The sequence below is a fragment of the Hordeum vulgare genome, chromosome 3H (assembly GCF_904849725.1).
Source record: "Hordeum vulgare subsp. vulgare chromosome 3H, MorexV3_pseudomolecules_assembly, whole genome shotgun sequence".
In the NCBI taxonomy this organism is placed as follows: Eukaryota; Viridiplantae; Streptophyta; class Magnoliopsida; order Poales; family Poaceae; genus Hordeum; species Hordeum vulgare.
This window is the reverse complement of record NC_058520.1, coordinates 150600431-150608280: the sequence shown is the minus strand read 5'-3', so window position 1 is coordinate 150608280 and position 7850 is coordinate 150600431. Positions and strand designations below refer to the sequence as shown.

Below are 7850 nucleotides of genomic sequence, written 5' to 3'. Positions count from 1 at the left end.
TGGTCAGCGGTAGTACGGCTCCAGCAAAAGTACTGCTCCTCCAAGCGCTAGTAGCGCTTGTCCACGACGACTGCACGTAACGGTTGGATTTGGGGAACCTATTTAAGGGGGTCTTCTTCCCCAATGGTTCCCCATCACTTGAGCTTGTGTTCTTACCCCATTGTTGACCTTCTTCGAGCTTGCTAACTCTCAACCCCTCCAATGATTCTAGCTAGTTCTTGAGAGAAAAGAGAGAGGAGATCTAGATCCACATTTCCACCAATCACTTTCTCCTCTATCTGAGGGGAACCCCTTGGGTCTTGATCTTGGAGTTCTTTGTGAGATCCTTGTTCTTCCTCTCATATTCCTCCATAGCTTTTGTTCTTGTGGGGGGATTAGAGTGTGAGCTACTTGACCACTTCGTGTGTTCTTGCCATTTCATTAGTTGCATCTGTTTGAGTTCTCCACGGTGATACGTGGAAATGAAAAGTTGAGAAGCTTATTACTCTTGGGTGCTTCGTACCCTAGAGCTTGTTGTTCTTGGGTGGTTTGGCATCCTAGAAACTTGGTGGTGCCTCAAAGCTCAATCATTGTGGTGTATATCTTCGGGCAAGCGTCGGGGTCTCCAATTAGGTTGTGGATATTGCCCCGGGCATCTGAAGTCATCCCGGAGCCACAATCCATTGTGGTGAAGCTTCTTGGTGTTGTTGGGAGCCTCCAATCAAGTTGTGGAGATTGCCCCAACCTTGTTTGTATGGGTTCGGTGACCACCTTCAAGGGTCCCTTAGTGGAATCACAATATATTGCATTGTGCGAAAGCGTGAAGAGATTACGGTGGCCTTAGTGGCTACTTGGGGAGCATTGTGCCTCCACACCGCTCCAAACGGAGATTAGCATCTGCAAGGGTGTGAACTTGGGATACATCGTTGTCTTCATGTACCTCGATTATCTCTTACCGAGTCCTTTACTTATGCACTTTACTTTGTGATAGGCATATTGTTTCATGTTATATATCTTGATATCACTTAGTTGTTTACGTTGCTTAGCATAAGTTGTTGTTGCACATAGGTGATCCTACTTGTTTCAGTTATATGCTTCAATAATTAAACGTTAGTTTTATTCCGCATTTGTTCAAGCCTAAATCGTAATCTCTACCTAATAATAAAGCGAATAGTGCTTCTGGTCGTACGTTGTGGCATTTTTGCAAAAAAGTCCCTCTGTTTGTCACAATTCAACCTGTAGTCCAGTAAATAAGTGGGAAAAAAGTTTCGATCTATGGACGTGTTTGACAAAAAAACCAACCGAGTTGAGCGATTGCGCCTCCCACCCCATCTGGATCCGCCATGGGCCCACATCCGGCGCCGCGCCGTCCTCCCCGCACACCGGCCTGCCTACTCTCCGTCGAACCCTCCTCCCAGCGCCATCCGAGTCCTCCGCGCATGACCCTGCCTCCAATCCCCATCTCCACCTCCTGCAGCGCTCCTCACCGTGCGTCGCCATCGCCCCTGCCGCCGGCAACGACTAGAGCTTGCAGGGGCCAGATCCATGCGTGGAAGCGGCAGGGGAGGTTGATCCTAAGCGGGCGGCGAGGCGGGGGTCACCGGAGATGACGAGGAAGTATGGAGCAAGGCATCCGATGACCTAGGCAGGAGCTCGCCAGAGTCGGGCGACAGCGGACGGGCACACAAGATGAAGGGATCCAGTGCGGTGGTGTGAAGTCCTTCCAGGTAGATGTGGGCCTCCATTGCTCGCAGGGAGAGCTCCAAGGTCGTGGCGGGGCTTAAGTTCCCCTGGTATAGAAAAAAGAAACCAGAGAGGAATGAGGGAGAAGAAGAATGGGGGGAGAAGGACGGCTGGCCTTCTCGGCACATGCCATACGATCTACAGGTCTAACCATGTTGCTTTTTCTTCCATCTTCTAATTTAATCATAAATCAGCAACCAGCAAAGAGGGAGTTGTAGTATCAGAGTCCACCCTTCTCTGCAGCTCAATCATGGGTTTGTTGGTGGCTTCCACTCTCATACTGATTGATGACGTGCTCTAACAGGTTCGTATCACACAAGGCAACCATGGCAGTACAATAATCACATGTGTGACAACAGTCAAACCTGGATCAAGCAATGTGCTTTACATGACTTGAGAAGATAATCTCAACTGTTCCGCGAAGGGAAATCATTTGCAGTATACATTCTACAAATATACCTCGAGATACATTCATCATTGTGCAATCAAGAAGTTGAAGGTTACCGGTCTGTCGAACATTTGATGCTTATGTTTGTATGAAGGCTGGTATCTTGATTCAACACTTAATTATGACTTTCTTGTAGTTTGATACAAAGCATTACTATGTCGTTGAGAAACTTTAGGTTGAAGAGTCGCTGAGAAAGTTTTGGTTCAGGACCCCTCTGAAAAGTGGCCCAGATGTTCCATATAGATTTGGTGTGATAGTTATTGTCAAATTTGCTCAGAATATAACTTGCATGATCATGTCTGAATTCCAACGTAATTTTACTATTGCAGTTTATGAGTACTATCACCTAGAATTTTACTATTGTGTTTAGGTGATCTTGGTTAGAGTTTCAAATCCAGTGTCACGCTCGCTCATTACGAGTCCAATTCAAAAGGCCAGGCAATGCTTTTCTTCTAGGACCTAACATATGGAGATAATTACCCATGTCATGATAATACAAGGTGACATATGTGGGTAAGATTTGTAGAGCGGAATCTCGCATACCAGCCTTGGATCTCGACAGCTGGAAACCATGAGATTGGCTTTGCTCCTGAATTTGTAAGGATAGCTGTCTCTGATACTTTATTCACATTTCTTATGTTTCAGTGGATGCTTTTACAGTTCAAGTAGAAGTACCAAATAGAAACAATTCAGTGGATCTATGTTATACGCATTGAAATGCTCATTGAATTAGAGAGTGTTACATTTAAAATTTCATTTGATGCATATTGCTATTTAACAAGAATATCAACGTATTTGCAGGGCGAAACAAAGTCATTCAAGCCATACAGTAGCAGGTATCCCACACCCTATAAGGCTTCCGGTAGCAAAACACCTTAGTGGTATTCTATCAAAAGAGCCTCAGCCTATATCATTGTCCTGGCATCATACTCTGCATACACTATGTTATGTTGTTCTGACTCCTAATGTGAAGACAACTTGCATTGATAGGTATACATATGCTACCTCCCTGGTAGTGTCAAATGACTTCAGACCAATTCTTGTTATGTAGAGGTGACATTCATCACCATGAAGGGTCAAGATGTTCCACATCAAAGGTGTTTGCAGTTCTACAAGAGTTGAAGAAAGAAGAGGATTTGGTGTTGTTAGTACTGCCTGAGAAGTGTCAAACTTGCCAAAGAAGGCATGTCAATTTTTTTCTTTGTGTTCTGATGCCTATAAATAAACCCAAGAATGTGAAAAGTGTTGGAGAACATTTAACAAAAGCTAACCAGACTCATGTCAGAAAACTATTATGGTAAAGATAAAATGTACTGTCTTTTAGAGAACTATATAACAAACTCGTTTACTATGGTAGAAAAACGTAGTCTCAATCTTGTACCTTTACCAATAAACATGGGATATGCTAGGAAAAAATAGCACATGATAAAAGCACATACTTCAAATGAATGATCATGTCTTCTTTCTATAAAGGAGAACTCTTACCATATTGTGATTGACTACAAGAATTTTACTTCGTTAATTTGTTTTCTGTTAGGCGGAAAATATGTTGTTGACAGGAATTCAAAAAAACTTGAGGTGGTAGCAAATGGGAAGCAGCTGAATTTCTTTTGTCAATTGTCATACAGGTCTAGCACTTCGACTTTGTTCTGGCCTCCCACCTGGTAGTATCTTCTATAATGGTGTTGTGACTTGGCGTGACCTTCTGCATTACATATACTTACCATTTCTTCAATGTATCGTGTGTATGCTAATTGTTTTCCTGTACTGTGGTATGCCCATGCCGATTTTACTCATCAGTCGTATCTTTGTGTAACAGTTCAGGTAGTTATTCGAGGTATCATCTTTTTATATAGAGGTGAGATTCCCATTGTGTACTAGAAACTTGAAATTGCGCTGCACTCTACTATCGTGTATCAGTTCATCAAGCACTTGATTTCTAAAACTACCAATTGTGTCTTTTTGACTGAACCTGCGGTGGCTCCATGCTATGGCACTCAATCCCAATAACAGCATGGTACTTATTTCTCAAAGTGCTTGTTCTGATGAGTATTTTTTGTGCATATTTATTTCTATTTGGCATGATTTGTAGTGAGTTTCTTTGGTATCTATTCTTATTCTAGTGCCTTGTTCTTTCTAGCAAGACAGTGCTTGTGTTGATGCTTATGGTAGAATAACATTTATTATGATTAAGAACTACAATTAATCTACATATTGAGTAAGCAAGATGGTTGACCATCAAATTGAGTGATATCATTAAGCTTGCATCCTGGTCGTCCCTTCCCCCCCCCCCCCCTTCTCTGTTTTGCTATGTTCTCAATCTTCTTAATTTTGAATACCTGCAGGTACCTTCTGAACTGAACTTTGAACACTTGCATGTAGCTTCTGAACTGAATTTTAAGGGCATGCACGCAACATCATTTCAAGCATGGGGTTGACTTGGGGCATCACACCAGTGAGGTCAGAGATGACGGTTCAAGGCGAAAGCCGTCGACAATGGCCAGGACGACAGGTTGCCCGTCTACCATCTGCTCGAGCATGTTTTATATGTTGTCCTTCCCTCCTCTGCTTTTCACATACGTCTCTCACCTGCGTTATTTTTCTTCTACAGCAAAAAACCAACACGACTTTCTCCCACATGCAAGTGTTGAATCAGTCGTTTGAAATTTTGGTGTGACATTTCTATGCCCACTACGTGCCCGGGTGCAGCCGCCACTCCATGCGTGCCGCAACGTCAGCCACCACCAACCCTCTTGTTTTTGCATTGTTGCCACCACCGGCGTGGTAGCCCGTGCAGCCACCTCATCATGCAAGGAAACTGAAACCTCAGCCACCCATGCCATGTCCCTCGTGCGACGCGGGATATGCCTCAACGGGCGTGGAAACCGGAAACTCAGCATCCATTTCACATGCATCGGCATGCACTCGAGTGTCCAGTGAGAACGATGCATTTTCCCAATGGGACATCTTTCCTCGGAAAAATTTATGTTCTTACAAGGATAGTTTACAAGATCGCGGTACTATCATAATGGCTACTGGTAAAATTGTTTTCAGTAGCCATGGCAACGTCAGGTGATCCTCCTTATGAGCGGAACCACCATGATAAACAAAAGGGTCAATAGAATTCAGAAAGTTGCAGTTTATCTGGTCTATTCAGTAATGGGTTCAGTTTCAATCAAAATCGTTAACTCAACTCCTATGATTGTGGTTGTGTGTTATTCTACAAAAATTAGTCCTGTTGCCTGACAAGATGCGAATTATGAATGACTTAGGTCTTATCTTTCTTTCCATCACACGTTTGGACAATTAATCAAATTTCACTCCATCATACTTCTAGATGATGAATAAAATGGTGTACCATTTCGATTACTTCTTCACCAACTTATAAAATAGTTGCCTTAGTGACCTTCTATATGGTAGTTTTAGCAGGCACGTGTGTGCATTCTTTCTTTTTTCTACCCGTTGCAACGCACGAGCACTTTTCCTAGTTATTTTAAAGCAACTATTCACCCCCTCTAGGCGACATCCACGTCCTTTCATCGGTGCCCCAAGGATGTAATCATTGAATGAAAACACTCTCATGTATGAGTTGTTGAATCTTTGTATGATACGGTGTTATATTGCTTTGCATGGTATACCATGTCTTATATTGTTTTCAATTTTGACTCCTATGTGATTGTTTTAACTTGGAAGTTTCCCATCGTTGGCTTCAGCCCCCTAATAGATGTTATTAGGGGTGTTTTCGCCTTCCGCACTGTTACCCTTAGCCAACGTCTTGGTGCCCGAAGGCGGTAGTGCGGGATGAAACAAGGGAATCGGATTATGTGGCTTTAATTCTTTTGCTTAACCATAGGGGCTTGACTGCAGGGGATAATTAAGAGCCCCCTTGCAAATTGTGATGTTCAGATATGCCGAGGTGTAAAAACCATTATCACTTGGTTTTTGTAACTCCAAACCCTCCGCATAGAGCAGTGAATCTCCAGAGGCTCTTAGTTTAATTTTTGTCATCGGATCACATACCAGTTCTTGCTTATTATGATAGTCAGTTTTCGGCTTTCTCCGCTGAGGTACTTAATGAGACGAGCTAGAAGTACAATTGTAGCGGTTCTCCCTTTACCCGTTTAGCCGAACGAGCGGAACATAAATGGGTAAGCACAGGAGCAGGGCAACCCAACTATTGACCCAATACATAATTCTGAATCGATGCATATAATGCAATATCCACGACTCCGCACACATGTAATACAAAATAGTGGCGGAACGATGTTGGGGATGACCACTAAAGCTAAACCCCAGTCAATTAGCCATTAGCATCTAATATGTGTATCAAACACGCTTGTGCTAGTGTTGAAAAACAGTTCGGAAAAGAAGGAGAAAAAATATGTAGAAAGGTTAACAAATCACAAAGAGTGATTTGTATTTCTGATTAACTTGTGATGCATATCCGTACAATCAGAATTGCCTCAAGAAACTATTATAAATATTTAAAAGAAATTTACAAAGGAAAGGTTTACACATGGTCTTTTTTGGATGGCTCGATGTCCCTTATGGTGCCTTGCTGCACGTATGCGCCTTTACTCTTCGAGAAGTACTCTTGACAGGGGGAAAATAGTTGGCGAGTGTACCTTTAGCAAAGGTGGTCTTGAGAAGTCGTCGATGTGTGTATAGGTTGATGCAGAGTTGGTCCTTTATGGTACATTTATTTGTCCGGGGATGTGTAATGACCATAGTTCGGTTTAGCCGAAGAGATGGTCATGTGTAGTCGGTCCCCACAGGTGCCCATGGTATCTTAACCACAAAAATGTGCCTTCAAGGCACTTATTTTGCTGGTGGTGATGGCCTGTTATGGGGAGTGTATCCCTATTTAGTTTTATCATGAGAAGGATCCGATAACTGTGTCAGAACGCGAGCTCGTTTGTTTTCCTTAATGGTGAGCTGGGACTTGAGATTCGTATTGTCCGCCTGTACTTTGACTGCAAGAGCCGCACTATATTCCTCGATTCGGAGGGATTGCTCAGTGTTACCATTGATGGTAATGACACTCTTGGGTCCTTGCATCTTCAGCTTCAGATATGCATAATGGGGAACGACATTAAAGCGAGCGAATATTGTATAGCCAAGGAGTGCATGGCACCCGCTGCCAAAAGGGACAATGTCGAAGATCAGATCTTTGCCGCGGAAGATGTCGTTCAAACCGAACACTACTTTCAAACTTATGGTGCCCGAGCAGCGAGCCTTGACACCAAGAATTATTCCTTTGAAGGTGGTGTTACTAGGTTTGACCCTTGACGGATCGATAGCCATTTTTTCACTGTGTTTGCGTAAATCAGATTGAGGATGTTACCTTCGTCCATAAGGACTCTACTGAGATGGTATACATCAATGTAGGGGTTGAGTACCAGGGTTGCCGAACCCCCATGTCGAATATTGGTTAGGTGATCCGTGCGCTCATATGTGATCGTACACGCCGACCATGGGTTATACTTTGGGACTACTGGCTCTATGGCGTATACATCCTGAAGTGCTTGTTTCCTCTCCTTTTTTGGTATGTGTGTGACATAGATCATGTTCACGGTTTTCACCTCAGGAGGAAATTCCTTTTGGCTCGTGTTGTTCGGTCGACGAGGCTCTTCATCATCCTCTCTACGGGGACTCTTGCCCTGGTCATCGGCTATATTTT

The 7850-nt window shown here is 43.4% G+C and overlaps 1 long non-coding RNA gene across 10 annotated transcripts; it reads left to right on the top strand.

Annotated features, from left to right (window-relative positions):
* The first annotated feature begins 1252 nt into the window (after positions 1-1252).
* On the top strand, positions 1253-5313 carry LOC123443311. Of its 10 annotated transcripts, none has more exons than XR_006630614.1 (8): positions 1253-1866; positions 2027-2221; positions 2541-2767; positions 2972-3006; positions 3161-3798; positions 3990-4028; positions 4516-4682; positions 4782-5313. It is a non-coding gene; the product is annotated as an uncharacterized LOC123443311 (long non-coding RNA). The 10 variants fall into 10 exon arrangements; XR_006630613.1 differs by adding an exon at positions 4184-4187 and having other exon boundaries at positions 1254-1866; positions 2027-2767; positions 3995-4028; XR_006630611.1 differs by adding an exon at positions 4184-4187 and having other exon boundaries at positions 1254-1866; positions 2027-2767.
* The last annotated feature ends 2537 nt before the right edge of the window (positions 5314-7850 follow it).